The sequence below is a fragment of the Triticum aestivum genome, chromosome 2B (genome assembly GCF_018294505.1).
Source record: "Triticum aestivum cultivar Chinese Spring chromosome 2B, IWGSC CS RefSeq v2.1, whole genome shotgun sequence".
Taxonomy (NCBI): domain Eukaryota; kingdom Viridiplantae; phylum Streptophyta; class Magnoliopsida; order Poales; family Poaceae; genus Triticum; species Triticum aestivum.
Window position 1 is genome coordinate 664,097,118 of NC_057798.1, and position 20,339 is coordinate 664,117,456.

Below are 20,339 nucleotides of genomic sequence, written 5' to 3' on the forward strand. Positions count from 1 at the left end.
CTTTGCAAATTCAAAAAAATCATGAAGTTTAAAAAAGTTTGTAGATTTTAAAAGCTTCAATGATTTTTAAATACTTTCACGAATTTGAAAAAAAAATCATTGATTTTGAAAAAAATATTGGGAAAAAAAACTTGTGGGTTTGATATTCGAGCATTTGAGAAAAAGTTTGTGGATTGCAAAAACTATCAAGCATTTGGAAAAAAGATCATGTGTTTGGAAGAAAGGTTCACAAATTTGAAAAAGTCCTCGCATTTAAAAAAAAGAAAAAGAAAAGAAAAAACCGAATAAAAACCATCCAGAAAACCTAAAAAGGAAAAGGAAAACCTGATTAGAAGCTTCTAGAAGCTTCCCGAAGCTGCCCGGAAGCTTCACAAAACCGACTGGGTCACTTCCAAAAAAAGGAAACAGTGTGGATGCGCAGTGGAAGAAGGAAACAAAAGTAAGATGGGCTGAGCCCATGTGGAGGAGGGGGTGTGCGCCGGTTTGCAATTTGCAATGTAACCGGCGCTTAAAGCACCGAATAGGGTTTGGGAGTGGAGACCATGGCTTGTAGTAAATTGTTGTTGATTCTCAAGAAAAAAAATTGGTAAATTGTTCAGGGCCAGAAAAGTAGCCGTTTGGTAAATTATTCAGGGTCAAACCAAGTATCTTCACCCAATAATCACTCTGCGTCGCCGAACGTTTACCATTGCATTGCTACACACTGTTTAGAGCCCCTCCAGTTTTGTCTTGGCTGTTCCTAGATGATGGCTGTTCGTGTTGCAAATCGGTCGGATGTCAGTTCATATCCTAAGTCCTAACCTAGTGGCTTTGCTGGTCAATTTAAGTTGTCCATGGTTTCAGCAATTTCAATTTTGTTTCAGCAACGCAGTTTCGATTGTCGCTCTCTTCTTGAAAAGAAAAGAAAAGAAAAGAAAGAGCCTATAGTAGGTGATGATAACTCAGAGCTATCCCAGAGGCAGAAAAAGGTAACAATTCGTGGGTACAGGCAGAATAGGCTATTGACAGACGAAGGTAAAATATAGGATAGTTGTTCCAATAATAAGTGGGCAAAATCACAAGTTGGAAGAATACCCTCAGTCCCTCACAGCCAGCGTCTCAGCTGTGGTTCAGATGGAACAACCAGCCAAAGCTGAGAGGTACTAGCAATCTTCCAGTCGTCCGATCCCTGATCAGATGCAAAGCAACACATTTCCTTTGTCCAAGGGAGAACCAGAAAAACATCTACCTAGTCTCATCTTTTCATTGTCGACCTTGACGACAGTTAAGCCAAAACTAGTGTCAGCAAACAGGCTCAGCTAGTAGCAGCAGCAGCAGTAAGGATATGCAAGGCAACAACATAAGCCACCACCAGCACATCCAAGCAAAACAGGTTCTACCTTCTACGGTGATGGGATAATACATGTTTCGCAACAGAGAAACTGCAGCACCTACGGGCCACAGCTACAGCAGCTCACTTCTTGCCCCGGCCCTTGGACTTCTTGGATTTCTTCTTGCTCTTCTGCTTCTGCCCCTTCTTTTTGGAAGTCGAGGCCGCGGCTTCTCCCATGTCAGGTTCATCGTCATCTGAGCACCCGCCAGCGTCAGTGTGAGGCTGGACAGCAGCCGCTGCAGCATCGTTGCTCCTGTCATTCATGCTTTTCTCTCGCATTTGGTCTTCAACCATGCGGAAGATCATCGGCAGTTTGTTCTCACCCTTCCACAGCTTCTCCACGGCAAGACACGCTTTTCTCTGCGCCCTGTGATGACAACCAATTTCCACACGCAAGTGGTAAATTTTCACAAGACATTGGCAATAACCACTCTACATTAAACTTGAAGGTACATATCATGCAGAAAGATGTCACTCTATACCCCTATGATTTTCAATGCAGAATCTGTACTGCCATTAAGAAATTTAGAGTTGGCCCTAAATTAACATTTGCTTACCGTTGAGAACCATTTTCAAACTCACTGCAGATGCGCCTGACGTCTTCCAGCAATCGTTTATCAATCACTGCTAGAAGGCCACTTTCCAGCCATGGAAGGGCACTTATAAGGTATTCAATAACACGCCTTGGATCTTTCTGCACAAGTTAGCTTGTTTAGAATAACTTGGCAGCTGGGAACAGTGGGATAAACTGGATGATAACAAAGCAAGCATTATAACATATATGAAACTCACCAGGCCTCCTTCCTTGTCAGCTTTTAGAATCTCAAGCTTATCAAAGAGCATCTCAACGGTATCTAACTCATCCCTATGCTCCATCTCATTATCTTGTACAGCCTTAGGAATGTTTCCAGAAATAACATTGCCAGACTTATCACCATCAGATTTTTCGGGCAACTGAGTCTCTTGTACAGAACTTGGTTCTTCAGAACACAGAAGAGCCATTATCTTTGGAACATCATGCAAATCCTCTTTGCTAATCATATAAGCATTTAAGTTTCGACAGATTACTGGGCCCTTGGGTGAACCAATAACTACCATATTATCTCCGATTGCGGCGAGTGCATCAGCAAGCACTCTTGTGAAGTTGCTTGGTGTGCGGGACTTCATTTGCAAAGCATGTACAATCTTCTGAGAGAACTCCACAGGTAAATCCTTAAACACTTCATTCCTCAGAAGGTTATGTGTGACCTCGTAGCAATTCCCCAGAGAAAGAGTAAGGATCAGAGGATAAAGTGTAACAACTAGTCTCAGGAGGACTGGTTTATATGAAGTACTAGAAGGACTTGAAGTCTTATGTACCCATTCCTGGAGCATATGCTTGGTCGTCAAGATAGTCATAATTGTCTGATATATGAAACGGCCTGATGAGTATGCCAAACGATCAAGATCTGAATCTGGGCTCGATTTAGATACCAGGCAGGTGTCAATGTAAACCTTGCTGGTACGGCACTCCAGCATATTGACCAACAGAGATTTCGTGCAGCATATAAAATCATTCTGTATCAAGTATGATGAAGCCATAAAACCAAGGCATTCCATAAGACCCACATAGCATATTGGGGATATGTAGTCTAGTTCATCCTTCCACTTTACATTGAAGGTAAAGTCAAAAGCAAGCTTAAAGTTCAAGATCAAGGAGGATCTATCACCACCGCTGTCAAGAAATCTCTTGAAATATCGAAAAAATTCTGCCCACTCAGAATTATTGTCCAGGTACTGCAGTAGTCTTGAAAGTAGCTCTTCGTCCAATTGTGCTGCGTGAAGCAGGAGCATGGTTGTTCTCCCAAGATGCCCATGAGTCAAATTTTTATTTGCTGGGCGTAGATTTGCACTAAGAGAATCAGCAATCAATCCATATGCAGCTGGTGAGTCAAGTAGATGCAAGAGGCTCCTTGTTGTCCCATCTCTCCACACAAGAAAAACTAACTCAAAGAAACGACGCTCGCAGAGAACAAAAAAGCTTCTTAACTTTGTGTTTTTTGGCATACTGAACTGTGGTTCTTCCAAAAACTTTGCTATCTCATTTATGATAAGGATAGTTCTCACCAGGGTATAAGAAGATGATGGCTTTGGAGAAATTTGAACAATGGACTCCAACTTCTTAAGTACACTGAAACCAACAGAAGACAGCTCATTCATCCAGAAACACTGAGCACATGAATGACACTGTAGGGCACCCAAGAAACATCTGTTGCCATCTTGCTGCAAAGAATTTCTGCCAGCAGTAGAAAGCCAACTTGCATTCGCGTTAAGCACCACAAATCTGTCAACTTCACCATCCTTTCTCAATCCAAAGTACTTGGCACAAAGATCTTCATACATAACTGCATAATCATTTAATTCAGGACCATCGGTGTGGCGAAGATGAGATAGTACTTTGATTATGATCGACTTCCAGTGATTCCAGACATAAAACAGAGTTTGCGGTGACATCTGGTTAGATGCAAGCATATTACTACAACTATTTTCATCTTCAGATCCTGGCCCTAATTCTATATTGTATCCAGAGGCTCGAGACTGAAGATGAACATCAACAATCGAACGGGAAGCAACAAGTTCAACTAACAAGTTTGCACATTTTCTGCCCTCAACCAACGTGCAATTTAAACTGGGAAGAGACTTATTCACATCTGACAGTGCATCAGCTTCCACGCAAACAAAGCAGTAGAAGCACTCAGATACCTTTTCTGCCATCTCTTTGGCTCTTGAAAGCAATTGTTCCTTCTCTGCATATCTTTTGGGAGGCCACCCTCTGCTATTAGAGGACCACAAGGAATCCACAATGATATGGAGGAGGAGAAGCCGTGTCGCATCCTCAAACAAGCCTGCCTTCTCGAGCATGTCTATCTCCAGCAAGACATCTCCATTATGCTTTGCTATTCCTGCAGCTTCTAGGAAATTACCCATCTCCATCTCTAAACTCCACAGTTCATCAACAAGATTCCTAGAATTTAGGAATGCCCGTGCATGATCCATAGAGCTGAAAGCTTTAACAAAAGGCAACATCTGTTTTATGTCACCACGCTCAAAATAATGTTGAGCACAATTATCCAGATAGTTTGTTCTAATTGCAGAAACCTCCAAGGATTTTGAATTCTCAAACGAATGTTCCTCTTCTAACTGTTGCAGAAACTGCAAGCCCAGATTGAACAAATTTTTCCCTTTCGAGCACATGGAGAAACACTTTGTGTAACATTTAGCTTTCAAGAACACTTCAGCTGCCTCCGACCAGCATTCAGCCATAGCAAAACAATCACCAGCATCCTCAAGTTTAGAAGTACCACATTTTTCCATATAGACCATACCTATGGCAATGCAGGGAACACAATGTTTAGTCAGACAGAGATTTCTGGAGTGAGAGGAAAAATTATCCATATGAAAGCTAAAAAATAGCATGTCCAATTTATGTAGGGATATCATTAAAAAAAATCTTTTTGAAATTGATGGCATTAACTTATACAGCAGCTCTTTGAGAACGTAAAATATTATGGAATGATGAAATCTCAAAGTACGCATACAGCTTGGAAATTATGGAGAGTTGGCAGACCTGCTTTTTTGTAGTCACCTAATTTGATATAGCAAGTAGCAGCTTTCTCATACATGCCTATGGACTCGTATATCTCTGATGCTGTTTGCAATGAAGCCTTGCCCAACTCCAAATTTGTTGAGATGACACGGTTAGCAGTCGCTACAAGTCCAGCAGCTCTTGCCAACTTCTCTCTGTGTGCATCACCGGCCTTTTCGAAGCACATAGTAGCCATCTCGAATTGCCCCTCATTGAATAACTATAAAAAGAGAGAGAACTTGTAACATGGAACAACAATGGTAAAACTGTAAGCAGATACATGCCATGACCCGCCTAACAAAGAATTTGTGAGACAAAAAAAACCCACTCAATACGCAACATGGTAAATTAAAATTGGCTTTCCAGACTAAACAAGTAAAGATCACCAACCTTGGTTCCCCGTATCCTCCAATCATCACTGCTGCTCCCTGTCTGCATTGCCTGAATGAGGGAAGAATCTAATAATCTAACTTCTACAAGGCACAACTTCTTCCAGTAGTCAAACATTGGTCGACAGTAATTCTCTGTATTTTCACATATCCAGAGTCTTTGCCTAGTGCGTGTAAGTGCAACATATAGTTGCTTCAGCTCTGAACAGAGAAGATAATGCTTGCTTCTGTCGAAACCAGGATGAGAGATCTCCTCAGAGTGTGCTATAATATTTTTATCTTTCATGTAGCCATAGAGAACTCTCCATTTGTTTCTTAAAGGCGACGAACCAAAAAAGTTGTACAACAGCACATCCTACACAAATATCTCTGAAGTAAGTATACATTTTGAAACAATGTGTTTAGCAATTAAAATATTTTGAGAAATGAACACAGATAAAACTGAATTTATAGACCCATACCTGAAACTCAAGGCCCTTACATTCAACAATAGTCAAAACAAGAGCTTGTTTACCAACAAGATCAATAATTTGTTTTTTGGCAGCATCATCACGAACTAATATGACTTGCTCAGCACCAAACCCATGCAGGTTACCATGTTAGTTTTGCTTTCTCCAAAAATAGTCATAATTGCATTTTCATCGTTATCAGACTCCAGCAGCACAGGAGCTTCTCCATATACAAGTCCAGTCTCTGGATTGAGCTTGTCAACACTTGACGGGAAAAAGAAGTACAGAAGGCTCATGATACTTTGTGCCATACGGAGGATGCCACAATGTGTGCGGAAATTCTGAGACAGTTGGAACATATCAGAGAGATGGACTTTTTTCCCATGTTTAAGTCCTTGATTAGATGCTTCAGTTTCTGCGAGGAATGCAGTATAAAACAGTGAACGGATATCTTCAAACCTGAAATCGATACCCCTTGCTATAGTCTGTGCAGTATCACCAGCAAAAAGGAAGCCTTCCTTGATGTTCATACAGACATACTTAAGAAGTGCTATTTGTGTCATGGTGAGATCCTGTACCTCATCTATGTAAACAAAATCCACCATATCGCCATGGTAGCCCTCAGATACAAGACTGCTGTGAAGACTATTGACGAAATCTGACAAATCAAACTCCTTGGCAGTACATTTCATACTCTCATATTCAAGGAATATATCATAAATTCTATCTCTCTTCTCATTGTTCAAAGATGAAAATCTTTTATCTGAAAGCATCACATAATCCTCTCTTCCCAGTTTGCCAACATAAGGCCTGCTTGTTTGATATGCACCCTTTATATGAGAAATTATTTCAGTGAAGACAGTGGATGCAGCAAATTTCTTTGTTAGGTCTGCATTAAAACGAGGCCAGTAGAAAGTAGCAAATTTTTCATAGGTAACTTCCTTCAATTCAATAAAAGTTTGCACCGCACGCGATCTTGAGTGGCCTCTCTCAAAGCTTGTCTTCATTTCACCATAAAACGCATCGAAAAATGATGTCCGGCATGTTCCATCAAGCATCATCAAAAACTTACGATATGTTATAGTAAGAGGATAGTGTTCATGAGGTAGATCACAAAAATTGTCAGGAATTTCTGTAAACTCTTCCAGGTCATCCATGATGTCATGCATGTGAAGAATGCTAGACTGGTCAGAGACATCACCGGTGCCAAATCTACAAAGGGTTGAAGTAAATTGGTATTAAAAGGATTAATGTTGGTACAAATCATAAAAGAAGGAAAGCGAATATCTTTCAAAGAAATCATTGGACCAGCTTGCAATGTATATATACTAATTTCAAAACAGAGCACCGAGCGTGCCTTGGTTAGCTAGTCATGTGAGTGGCTGAGGGCACGCCAAGCCCATCCGCATTCAGGGCCTGGCCTGCAAAGTGGTCCTCATGATTTGTCTTTCTCTTTTATAAAAAGCCACTGGGTAGTTCCAATATATGCAGTTTTTTATATAATTTCAATAATAATACTTTGAAGAGAAAATGCACCTCATATGGATAAAAGATTGACCCTTCAAAAGGGTGTGACAAAGGGCTAAAGAAAATGAGGTTAGAAATGCAGCAGAATGGAGTACAGTGGGGGGAAAAAGAGCCAACTCGTGCACACATTTCTGTCCACTTTAAATAGTTGTATGAAAATCATTTCCAAAATGGTGTGAACTTGTACTCGCAAAAAAAAATTGATGTGAACATGTACAAACTTCTAAGTATGGCTCTAGTTCAACAGGCTTACCTTTTAAGTCCAGAAATGTGGTTTTTTATGGCTGAACACAACTTTGGGCTTACAGTGATAAACACTTGTTTCACAAAATTTTCTCCTGCGTCCTTCAGTGGCATAATATTTTTGTGATCCAGCCCTGATAAATCATCTCCATCCAAATGTAGACCTTGGGATGCAATCAGTGACTGTTGCTCTTTTTGAACCAGCTTCATTGTCAATACAGTGGTTTTTCCGGTGCCTGACCTCCCCAGTATAAAACTAGTGAGTGGGAATTGGATTATAATCCGCTCTTCATCAGTCAGTTCAAAGGGGATGTCGATTTCAGACCCATCAGTAGCTGTCAGCAAATGCTTTGCTACACCAGATGATAAAGAGTAGAATTTCATCAGCAAGAAGCTTTCACTAACTTTTGAATTCTCCATGGCATATGATGTATCCACGACATCATGCTCTTCATGAGCAACAACTTTGCAATCCTTGTTATAGCGGATAATATCATGCTCAATATGCCAAACCATAGGAACCTCAAGTTTCCTGTTATACACAACAAAGGAGGGCAAAAATTAGAAGAATGTCTACAGACAGTTAATTTGTAGGCATGACTACTCACAAACAGTTCATCTCTCTAAGTATCATCAGCATAAAAAAATCCAAGGAACCAGAGAGACCCATGACACTTAGATTCTTTTCAGGGAACTTAATTAGCCACAAGACCTATTTTTTTACATAACTGTGGGATTAGATCATAAAAATAATTAAGAAAACCAATCAAACACCATGAAGCATAAGCCATATGCATATAGGCAATTAAAAAAAGGGAAATTAGAAATATGATGATGATCTATAGCATTAAGCAGTGTTGAATCCACTAACGTATATAAAAACTGCACAGAAGTGGACCTTCGTGCATGATGGCTTGTTGAGGTTAAGTGGATCTTCGTGCACAGGATATAAGTGTGCACCTACATACATGCATTGATCCCATGTCCCCGTTATTCATGTACTTGGGGGTTCAAAATAAGTTTGTCTAAAAATAAATTCTCGCTGGAAGGGCAACTGTACAGAACCACGCATTACTTCCACAACTGTTTTTTTTTTCTTCCAAGGAACACTAGCATGGACAGAAGATAAGTGACCTCATTTATATCTTGAATTTAGTTTCAGTCAAGGCACTAGGTCGGTAAAAGTAACAACACATTCAAAGGACTACAACTAGATTATATTTTCATGCAGAGAAACACAATCGTATTTTTGTAGTAATATGAGTATAAAGGATTTTATGCTGCAAACAGTATGTGTGTGGCATGAAAATATTGATGATTTATACAAAATGTTGCATAGGTGTTAGTATTAAAAATTATGTTTAAAAATGGTTTTCTTGTTTTATGTGTGAAGCTGCATTGTCAACAACTCAACATTCATCAAAAAATGGCATCTCGTAACCAATAGTACTGATGTCATGTAAATGTCAGTACAACCTAAGGACAACGATCAGTATCATGCGCACGCAGGTGAGGAATGGGAAGGAAATTGACATGTGGATGGCAAGCTAGACAACTTTTCTTCCCAGAGGTTTAGGTCATTATATATTTTGCATATTAAATATGGACAGGAGCCTGTTGCATCCTTTGTCCTACGATCCTAAAACACACACTCATCTTCACATGATCCTTTGCCTCTCAGATCCATGACAAGAAGGCACTGAGGAGTACAACAAGATTGACAACAACAGGCAATGGTGTTGACACCCAATATACACAGCCAAAAAGGTAAGCAAGTGTTAGAAGAATGTCTACATGCAGTTTGTTTCTTGGCTGACTATTCACAAACAGTTCATCTCTCTAAGTATCAGAGGTATAAAAATCCACGGAACTGGAGTATAGCCCATTAACGATAAAAGAAACACATACCCCTGTGTCTGCACTCTCCTGCAACGATCCAGGTAATCATCCGTGTACATGGAAAACAGATTCTCAAGACGTTGAACAGTTCTTGCAACATTTTGCTGTGACAGTAGGTCCCAAACCCTTATTATCTGAAAACACCGTCCTTCGGTTTTCTCCACATCAGTACTCCAAACAAGATACAGGTTCCGGACCTTGTATACCTTTGCAAGATGAGAAACACCAGGTATATCAAGGTTCTTAACTGTTGTCCTCCAACCATCTCCAAGTCTGATAAGCTTTTGGAGTACTTCCTTCCTGAGCTGTTGTGATTTTAGTTTGGTGAAGGACTTTCTAAACTCGTCGCTAAGAATGACCTGTTGAATATATGAATACCAAAAACGGAACATGAGAAGAAGTGTATAAGAGAAAACTGAAAGAACAGTGTGTTTTTCAAGAAAACTAGGAGGTTCACAAGATATGTCCTGAAAACTAGAAAAAAAACACATAATTGGCATAGCATGGTACAAAATACCACATGTCCTGAATATCTTAATTACACAAACCTCTCACAATCCAATTACAGAGGAAACAGACTAGCAGAGACAAGCGAACCACATACATGATTCCAAAAAGTAAAAGACAAATCTATTCGTGAACACAAACAAAATCACACTATGAAAAGGAAGTGTATATTCAGTAAACTCTATCTCCCTGATAAAAGCATGAGTCTCATAAGATATATACATAAATGTGGTCTGCATTCTGTGTAATTAAGTGCAGCGACATATTAGAAAACATGAAAGTATGTTAAAAGTCAATCTGGCTGAAACCATGGTACTTACCTTCCATCTGGTATTGCTGAAAACCGCTGAATCAGCGTTAAGAAGATCATCAAGTTCATCAAGCTCTTGCTTTACTTGCAGAACTAACTTACAGATGGTTGCGTCATTAGTGGCACTGAAAACACATTTACGTCTCTCTGCATCAGCAACAAGGTCTGTCCATTCGGTCCCACTTTTATACAGCGTATGAGCATTCCCAACAATCCAAAGACAGTGCCTGCATCAATAAAGCATACATCAGATAATGTGTATCATCAGTCTGACGTACTTTGAACAGCAATAAAACAATTGATGCGCACCTTGCTCTAGTAAGAGCAACATTTGTTCTTCGGTTATCAGCAAGAAATCCAACAACTCCTCTCCCATTGGATCTAACAGTTGATAGTATTATTATATCATCCTCTTCTCCTTGGAAACCATCGGTGGATTTCACCCGCACATGAAAGCCATCACATGTATCATATTTTTCACCAAGTCGACTTTTAATTGCATCAACTTGAGCTTTATATGGAGAGACCACGCCGATGCTGAGCCCTTGGTTTCTGTTTTTCCAAGCTGCAGAAAAAACATACTAAATAATATGCTTACTGATCCTTAGGGATCAATTTTTGCACAAGGCTACTGAAAGAATTTTCTTCAGCAAATTTAAGTTGATTCTGTATCACACTAGCACCAAATCATTGACATATCATTGCTTTTCTACTACAAAGTTTGAAGATAATAGAAATTACTAAAGTGGGTCCATGCATTGGCCAACAACTCTACTAGAGCATAATATTTCAACTTTCATGGCATCTACTTACTGCTCTCCTTTTTCTAAATAAAAATATAACATTGTCTACCAAACAGGGCAGTAGAATTGAAATTTCATAAAGCCGGATTGATGCAATTAGCGAATTATCATATCACAAGATGCACATAGAAACTGGACTCTCGAACATATACTGTTGTAGCAAACACCTTTCTACCAATGATTTTTATGCAGTATGCAGTACAAGAATGGAAGACGATGTAAGCTTCCAAAGATTCCATGTTATATTAGCCAAGTAGCTTTATAAAAAAACTAGACAGGATAACATTAAGGTTAAAGAAAGGACAGAGCTGAGCTTGGACATACATTTAAAGATGGTATGGATTAGGTGCAAAATAACAGCAACTTCAACCATGTTTCTGCGACTGTTTCCTGTGCCCTCTTTGTCCTCCCTTCCATCAGTGACATTTATAAACGTGTAGCTGCCAAAAGGGAGGCATGTGTAATCCTTATTATAACTAGGAGACAGGACATTGGAGCCATCTAAAATCTTCCTCTCATAAAATTGAGCATTTGGAAATAAGCTGATACAAGGATTCATGCGATACTGTATATTCAGCAAATGTTTATCAAATTTGAGCATAACCAATCTCTCAAATAGACTTGTCTCAAATCCAGCTTCTTTGCATACCTAGAGATAAACAATGAAAGGTAAGAATTAGGATCACCAAAATCAGATCAATAACAATGGAACATGAAAGAAAGATGGGACCGTTACATTTATTTCAAGAAGAAAAAAATAGTATTTCAGTATCAGAAGTTTATCTTGTTGATAAATGCTCCAATAACTAATAAATGAAACAAGACATTATAAAGAGGGTGAGGCAAAACCTTACTTTGCTTTTAACCATTGCACTCAGCTGACAGTCATCTCCTACCAAAACAACATGTTTTAACCAATGCAGACGTAGTGGGATCACCAATTCACACTCCCGCACTTGAGCAGCCTCATCAACAATTAATACATCGAGGGGCGCAATCTCCATGTGATGTAACCGATAAGAGCTAGAGGTGGTACAGAAAAGAAGTGTAGCATTACGTATGCAGTAGCTCTGGACCCAGTCTTTGCCTACTCCAGTGGGTAAATTAAGCGAGTGTAGCAGATCTTTAAGCAATTTAAGGCATGAAGACCTTGCTTCTTCCAGTTCCTTCTCAAAAGAAGATACAGGCTGTGCACAAACAGAGTTTTCAGTTAACAGACAACCAAGGCCCCTTTTCAAACCCTCATCAGTCCAGTCTACCTCGCGCAGAAGGGTGCCAATTTTTTCCAGCATATTAAGCAATGAGGATATATTTATGACACTATCACGAGAAAAGCAGCTTCCAGGAAGGTGAACCCACAAATTAATTATGCATCTTTTCAGAGCTATTGCTGTTGCATCAAATTGTTTCTTTATGAAGTCCAGAAAGCACACTGGATCAATTTTGCCATCATCCTCGAGAAGCATATCATAGCGTGAAGCACAGTCTTCAAAAAAGGATATCATTGAAGCTATTCTGTAGTTCCATCCAGACAACGATGAAAAGCACTCCACAAGTTCATCGACACGGAAGTCCAAGAAAACTTCCTGAAGATCCTCCGTGATGTCCATGTTAGACCTGCTTCCAAATAGCAAGATGTCTCCAAGAGATGAAGGTAGACAAATGTTGTCAATGTGCTCATTCAAATCCTTCAAGGTTTGAAGGAAACGGGTGCAAACTCCAACAACAGCAACATTTGTGGGAGCACAAGTAAGAGTTCTGCATTTCAAACTCGCCAAAACCAACAGTAAAGTGCTAATCGTCTTGGTCTTCCCAGTACCTGGTGGCCCCCATATAAGCTTCATGAGGTTCACATGCCCACATCGTACAGCTGAGATGACAGATTCAATAGCATCCACTTGCGATCGATTAAGCTTAACCGACAGTAGCTGCTCTGTGAAAGAAGCTAAACCGCCCCCATCCTGATTAACACAGATACGGCAAACATCTTCACCCTGCAACAGAGCCAACAAAGAGGAGCATAAAAAGTTAGGCCCGATACCAATTTATAATGGTGATGAAAATAGCAAGTAAAATCAAAACACGAGAAGTATTCATGTCATATTACCAGATTTGTTGGGGCTAGGAGCGACTTGATTACTGTGAAATTGTCATTCATGTGCGTATCAAAGGTAAGTGCTTTCCATATCCGTATGCTGGTTGTGATATTATTGAGAAATATTGCATGTTTGAGTTTGTTCAAGTCTTCTCCTTCCGAACCAATATTCTTTGCAACTTTGACTCTAAAGCCCTTATGGTATTCATCATCCATAGAAACCTCAGTGATCATTGCCAAGCAATGTGTCACACCATAGCGGTTTAAGTCTTCTGCAGCTTCAGGTTTTATGCTCGACAAAATAAATATGTCACCATTCCTCGCAGAATGAGCCCCGGTAGAAAAACCAGCATCATTGCCCCAAAAGTCCACATCCATAAAGTATGATCCTGGTTTTCCTGCTGCCTCCATGGACAGTATTTTCGACGAGGGTGCTTCACTGATGAGTTCAAGGCATGAGCACAGATCTGACCTTGTTTCTTCAATCAGAGGCACGCGATAAGACGTGAGATAGTGATCAAGTGACTTGAAGTTGCAGGGAATAGTCTCAACCTAAACACAAAAGAAGACATAGATGAAATATGGTTATAGGTAGCAAAAAGATTCTCCAACAGTTCCTTGAGCACACAAATGGCATGTAATTAATGCTAACAAAATAGCTATCTGGTCAATATCATTTACTGCATGAACAAGCAAGGTTCAATACAGGACTTAAGCTGCTCATATCATAATTTTCATAGCAAAACAATTTATAGTTTCTGCCACCAGATTGTACAGCATGACGACATGTATCTCTCTCATCAGGATACATATATGACTTTACACCTACTCATTAGGAATTTAGGATACAACATGTATCAGCACATATGACACCATGAGCAACATGTAATTTCCTGAAATACCATGTGTCACCAAGAGCGCAACAATTATATTTGGTGCCATCAGGCAGTCCAGAAATGACACTCAGCACATGCCACTTGCACAGCCATGATACGTGGTCAGAAAACCCCTCTAAACCCTAGCATACGGATCACAAACAGAGAGAGAGAGAGAGAGAGAGAGAGAGCACCATCCTTTAATTGGAGCACGGAACTGACCCAACTAAGATTGCACATAAAAAGCAGCGAACAACAGCACGCTAAATGTGATCAATAAAAAAATCACCGGATTTAAGCACAACCAGAAGCCTAACGCCCATATGCATGCATACGCTTCACCGTCCAGGGTCCATACATACACACAGATTCATTCGGCAATAAAAAGGCTCAAGCTTGAAAAAAAGAAAGACTTGAAGTTGCAGTGAAATGTCAACCTGAACACAAGAGGTGATAAATGAAACATGATTATAGGAAGCAAAAGATTCACCAGCAGTTCTTTAAGCACACAAATGGCAGGTAACTGATGCTAAGAGAAGAGCTATGTGGTCAATTTCATCTACTGGGCAAGAAGAAGCAGGATCAAAACAGGGCTTATAAGCTGTTCATGTCACAAGGAAGGAGGTTACCCATACTAAACCGCAGACATATAATACTTTCATAGCAAAACAATTTCATAATTTCTGCCATCAAATTGTACAACATGGCGACATGTATCTCTCTCATAGGGATACATGACTCCTCTGCTAAGTTTTGCCTGCAGCTGCTCTGCTCGTCGTTACTTGCCTGCCCGCCCCCGCCAAATCTACAGCCACAGTCCGAGAAATTCGGCCGGCGCCGGCTAAATCAGCAGCCGCACAGGCGCGGCCGCTTGCCGACGCATCGGTTCCCCTAACCACCGACCATGCCACTGCCTCTCGCCGGCCGGCCTTACGCCCCTGATTCAAGAAGGGGGAACAGGGCACGGGACGGGAGCGCGGCGGCCTCCCTCATGGACGACTAGAACATGGACTCCTTGCCCCCGGCCTCCCTCCTCGACGGCAGACGACCTCCCTGGCAGCCTGGCACCGCCCTCCTCCTCCCGGCGGCGCCTGAGGGGTTTTTTTTTTTTTGAGGGAAGAGGACCGCGCCTGAGCATAGCGTCCATGGACTTCGTTTAGACGGGCCAGGAAGCGAGCGTGTTGGGCCTCCGAAAAGAATAGTTCAAGAGCAATGGGTGTGATGGGCCAGGATTCGATCTCTCTTTCCCTCAAAAAACAACTCCGCTCAATCAATTACTAACATCTTGCTCAATTTTTTTACTAACAACATAAGAAGAATCACAAAAGTCCACTCAGAAAAACAAAGAAGAATCACGAAAGTTATCTAAAAAAGAATCACGAATAACATCTAGTACTACTGTCTACTGGTGTATTTTTTTTTGCGGGAAAAAACAAGTCTTTTTTGCGCGAATGGACAGAACCCCCCTCAAAACCCTAGCGCACATCTGGATTGGGCTCCAAAAAAATACAAATCACCGGAAAAGGCTGGTAGAGCGCGGATGCACAAGCACGCATGGCCGGACCGGGGTCCGTACGACGTGCGCGCAGATTCGGAAGAGAGAGAGAGAGAGAAAAGGGCCAGGCTTGCGAAACCGCGCGCCCGGCCGGAGAGATCGAGTCATCGTCGGGACGGAAGGATGGATGGATGGATGGAGCGGGTGGGTGTACCTTGTCCCTGTAGAGGTCGTCGTCGGCGATCTCCTGGGCCGACCAGGAGAGCACCACGTCCTCCAACTCCATCTCCCCCATGTCGCCGCCGCGCTCCCGTCTCGCGCCGCCCTGGCCGCTCCGTCACGCTCGAACACCCGAGCGAGCAGGCGGCATTCACGACGAGGAAAGGGGGTTGGTTTGCGGTGGTCTTGGCCGTCCGGAGGAGGAGGAGGTGGAGGAAGGGGGTTGGTTTGCGGTGGTCTTGGCCGTCCGGAGGAGGTGGAGGAAGGGGGTTGGTTTGTGCTGTTCTTGGCCGTCCGGTGGAGGAGGAAGGGAGGCTTCGAGACGGTCAAGGCGCGGTGGTGGCTGCGTGGATATAAAGCAAAGAAGCAGAAGGAGCGACGAATGGGAGAAGGGGAGAGGGGAGGGGAGGGGTGGCTCTGTTGTGTTGTGTAGCAAAGCTGGCGGAGGAAAAAGCAAAGCAGGAGCTGATCAGACGATCGGTGCAGCGTGCTGCCCAGAAATCTTTTGCTTGCGGGGGAGGGAGAGGGGAGGGTGGTGCCTCGGGATTCGGGCCCCTTTCCGCGGGGCAGGTAAAGGAGGAGGGAGGGTGGGTGGCAGCCGCGGTGGGCAGTGCCGGAGCGGTTACAGTAAAAATGACCAACGTGCGCTCTCTCTCTCTCTCTGTGGGTTTGGTGGTCGTGGACAGTCTTTTCTTTCTTCTTTCTTTTCTTCTCTTTCTGTTACTCCCTTTTGCAAAGCCTGTTTAGATTAGAAGAAGGTTGTTAGGTGGAAACAAATATGTTCGGAGCGGTGCTGTTTTGTTTCGCCACAACGAAAGTAACGGAATATCCTCCTGTGGAAAACGGAGGCACCCCTCTCCCCCCCTCTCTCTCTCTCTCTCCGAGGGGCATGGCATGAGCTAGAGCCTATCAGGGTGGGGGTGAAAACAGCCGAAAGTTGCTCATCATGGTAACCCGAAACGCGCCTGGTGCCTGTGAGAGCGCCCGTGAGTTACCGCAGCTAGTGGCCGATGCTGCTTTTCCTACTGCGAGCCTGGCCAGTTCATTCTGGACGTGCTGTATTAAACACGGCATTTCTGTGAGACAAGGGAAAAGGGAGGGGGTCGCTCGTTTTGAAGCGGGAAGAGCGGAGAGGCGCTGGGCGGGAAACCCAAAATCGATGCAACAGTAGGACGACGGGACTTCTTTGTCGCGGCGTGCGTGTGATAGCCCATGACACATTCGGCCCGCCTGCGAATACGGACAAGTCGGATCGCTTCGCAAGCCCACACGATTCTTCGTCCATCTAAGCAGAAAGCCCTGTGACTTTTTTCTTTTTTGATGGATGAACTGACTGACTGGGAGCAACAAGTCGGGGCTACCCATTGCTCAAGAAAAATTGAAGTTAGGCACCACTCCAGATGGTCCGGCCGCGCCCGCTTGAGAGTGAACAGACACAAAACGCGGCCCAACATGTGGGAGCAAACGGACAAACGTTCGTTTTTTATCCGGTTTCGATCCATTTCCGACCCAAATTTGGCCCACGTATGCGTCGAGACGGACATCACGTGGACGGGCAAGGGGCGCGCCCTTGTCCTCCCCTAGCCCGCCTGTCGGTGACACAGACGCCCTTTTTTCTTTTTCCCTGCCCCTCCTTCCCCGCCATCGCCACTGCCGCCCGCCGGTGCCCATTTTCCCGGCCACCTTCCTCGCTTTCCCGCCAGGGCCGCCAAAACCATGACCGCGCCCTGCCATAGTCGGCCACACGCCCGCATTTTAGAAGAGTTTTTTGTCGGCGTTCGTGGCTCTTTGTTGTTGCAGCCAGTGGGAGAGAAACTACGACCGCCGCCGACGCCCATCGACCCCAACACCTTCATGCAGGCGCTGCAGAGTCGTAGGGTGCCGCCCGCAAATGCCAACCTTGTCTGCTGTCTGTGAGGGGAGCTCGAGGTGCTCTTCCCGACCGCGTCTACACCACGACCGCAAGGTGTTCGACACTTTGATCATAAGGTACCATGGATAGTGGAGATGAGTACTTTTTCCACAACTTCATTTGTTGATCCGATGATTCGTCCTCGGATGATGAAGACCTTGTGGTGGCTGCATTGGTGTCAATGACCACACGGCTAGGCAGTGTCCTCGGTTTAGGGGATCAATCCCAGGTCATGCTCCGGCCTTGAACCACAATAGGGAGCGGCCACGCTTTGCTCTATGCCAATTACTTTGAGAATACCGCGCTCTTCAAACCACATCAATTCCACCGCCGCTTTTGTATGGCGAGACATGTGTTCAATCATATTCGGGAGGGAGTGGTAGCATATGACCCATGCTTTTGAGTGCCAAGAGGATGCCCCTGGCAAGCTTGGCTTCTCCAGTTAGCAGAAATGCACCGCGTCTATTTTTGTGCTTGCGTTTGGAATTCCAGGCGATCTTGTGGATGAGTACATGCGTATGACTGAGTCCACATGCATCCTATCAATGTACAGTTTCTACAAGGTCATGGTGATAGTGTTTGGCTCTGAGTATCTCAGAGAGCCAACTGTCACTGATACAGAGAGGTTGTTTGCGATCAATGCCGAGAGGGGCTTTTCGGGCATGCTTGGTAGTATAGATTGTATGCACTGGAAGTGGACGAACTATCCATTTGCTTGGCAGGGGCGGTACAAAGGGCACGTGAAAGGTGCCACTGTCATACTAGAAGATCTGTGGATATGGCATCCTTTCCTTGGCATGGCTGGTTCTCACAATGATATCAACGTGTTTCAGCGTTCTCTAGTGTTTGCAAGGCTTGCAGAAGGACACTCCCAGAGGTCAGCTTTGAGATCAATGACCACCATTACAACAAGGGATACTACCTAGTTGATGGTATATATCCTTAATGGTCAACTTTTGTGAAGACAATACACAATCCGCAAGGAGAGAAAAGACAGAGATTTGCAAGAGAGTGATAGGAAGGATTTGGAGCATGCTTTTAGTGTGCTTCGATCTCAATGGGGTATCGTTCGAAACCCTGCACTAACATGGAGCACCCAGAAGCTTTGGGAGGTGATGACTACTTGTGTGATCATGCACAACATGATCGTGGAGGATGAGCATGATGAAAACATCTACGACCAAGGGTTTGTGTCGGTGTCAAAACCGGCGGATCTCGGGTAGGGGGTCCCGAACTGTGCGTCTAGGCGGATGGTAACAGGAGACAAGGGACACGATGTTTTTACCCAGGTTCGGGCCCTCTCGATGGAGGTAAAACCCTACTCCTGCTTGATTAATATTGATGATATGGGTAGTACAAGAGTGGATCTACCACGAGATCAGAGAGGCTAAACCCTAGAAGCTAGCCTATGGTATGATTGTTGTTCGTCCTACGGACTAAAACCCTCCGGTTTATATAGACACCGGAGAGGGCTAGGGTTACACAGAGTCGGTTACAATGGGAGGAGATCTTCATATCGTATCGCCAAGCTTGCCTTCCACGCCAAGGAAAGTCCCATCCGGGCACGGGACGGAGTCTTCAATCTTGTATCTTCATAGTCCGGGAGTCCGGCCAAAGGTCATAGTCCGGCCATCCGGACACCCCCTAATCCAGGACTCCCTCAGTAGCCCCTGAACCAGGCTTCAATGACGACGAGTCCTGCGCGCAAATTGTCTTCGGCATTGCAAGACGGGTTCCTCCTCCGAATACTTCATAGAAGATGTTGAACACAAGGATAGTGTCCAGCTCTACAAAAATAAGTTTCACATACCACCGTAGAGAGAATAATATCCACACAAATCTAATCTGCTGACGTATTCCGCAGCGTGACATCACGCCACGGCCAAGCCTTTATTCGAATCATTTTACTGTTCCACCTCAGCGTGTTTAGCAAGGCGGTTTCCTTGGCACGTCTTGTCAAAGCAGAGATCGTGTCCCCTTATTCCGGGATTCTCATCAATACGGGCGTGGGTAACCCAACCGCGCCATCAACCGCGGCGCTTGGGAGATAAGCGGATTTTATTAGGCCGATGGGGGCTCGTAGTTTCAGCCGCCCATATAAGGGGATAAGAATCTACCCTTTCCATTTACGCCTTCTTCCTCCTTTGCTTATTCGTCCCTGCGCTCGAGCTCCAACGCCCAAGCCCGCACTTCCCACCTCAACCTTCTCCAATCATGTCCGGAGTGGGAGGTAGATGGATGGCCTCCTCCGTCACGGAGGGGCAAATCAAAAAGCTGAGGAAGGCCGGATACCTGTCTGACGACATCGCGCACCGGCTTCCAGATGTGGACCAACTCATCCCTACCCCCAGGCCCCATGAGAGGGTTGTTTTTCTTCCCCATTTCCTCCGCGGACTGGGTTTTCCTCTTCACCCGTTCGTCCGGGGGCTCATGTTCTACTACCGCCTGGACTTTCACGATCTGACCCCGAACTTCATCCTCAACATCTCGGCGTTTATCGTCGTGTGCGAGGCCTTCCTCTGCATCCAACCCCACTTCGGCTTATGGCTGAAGACTTTCAATGTCAAGCCGAAAGTAGTGGGCGGCCGCCAAGCGGAGTGCGGAGGTGCCATGGTGGGC

At 43.8% G+C, this 20,339-nt stretch overlaps 1 pseudogene; it reads right to left on the minus strand.

Moving 5' to 3' along the window:
• Positions 1–1,011: 1,011 nt before the first annotated feature.
• On the minus strand, positions 1,012–16,274 carry LOC123046577 (uncharacterized; annotated as a pseudogene).
• Positions 16,275–20,339: the final 4,065 nt, after the last annotated feature.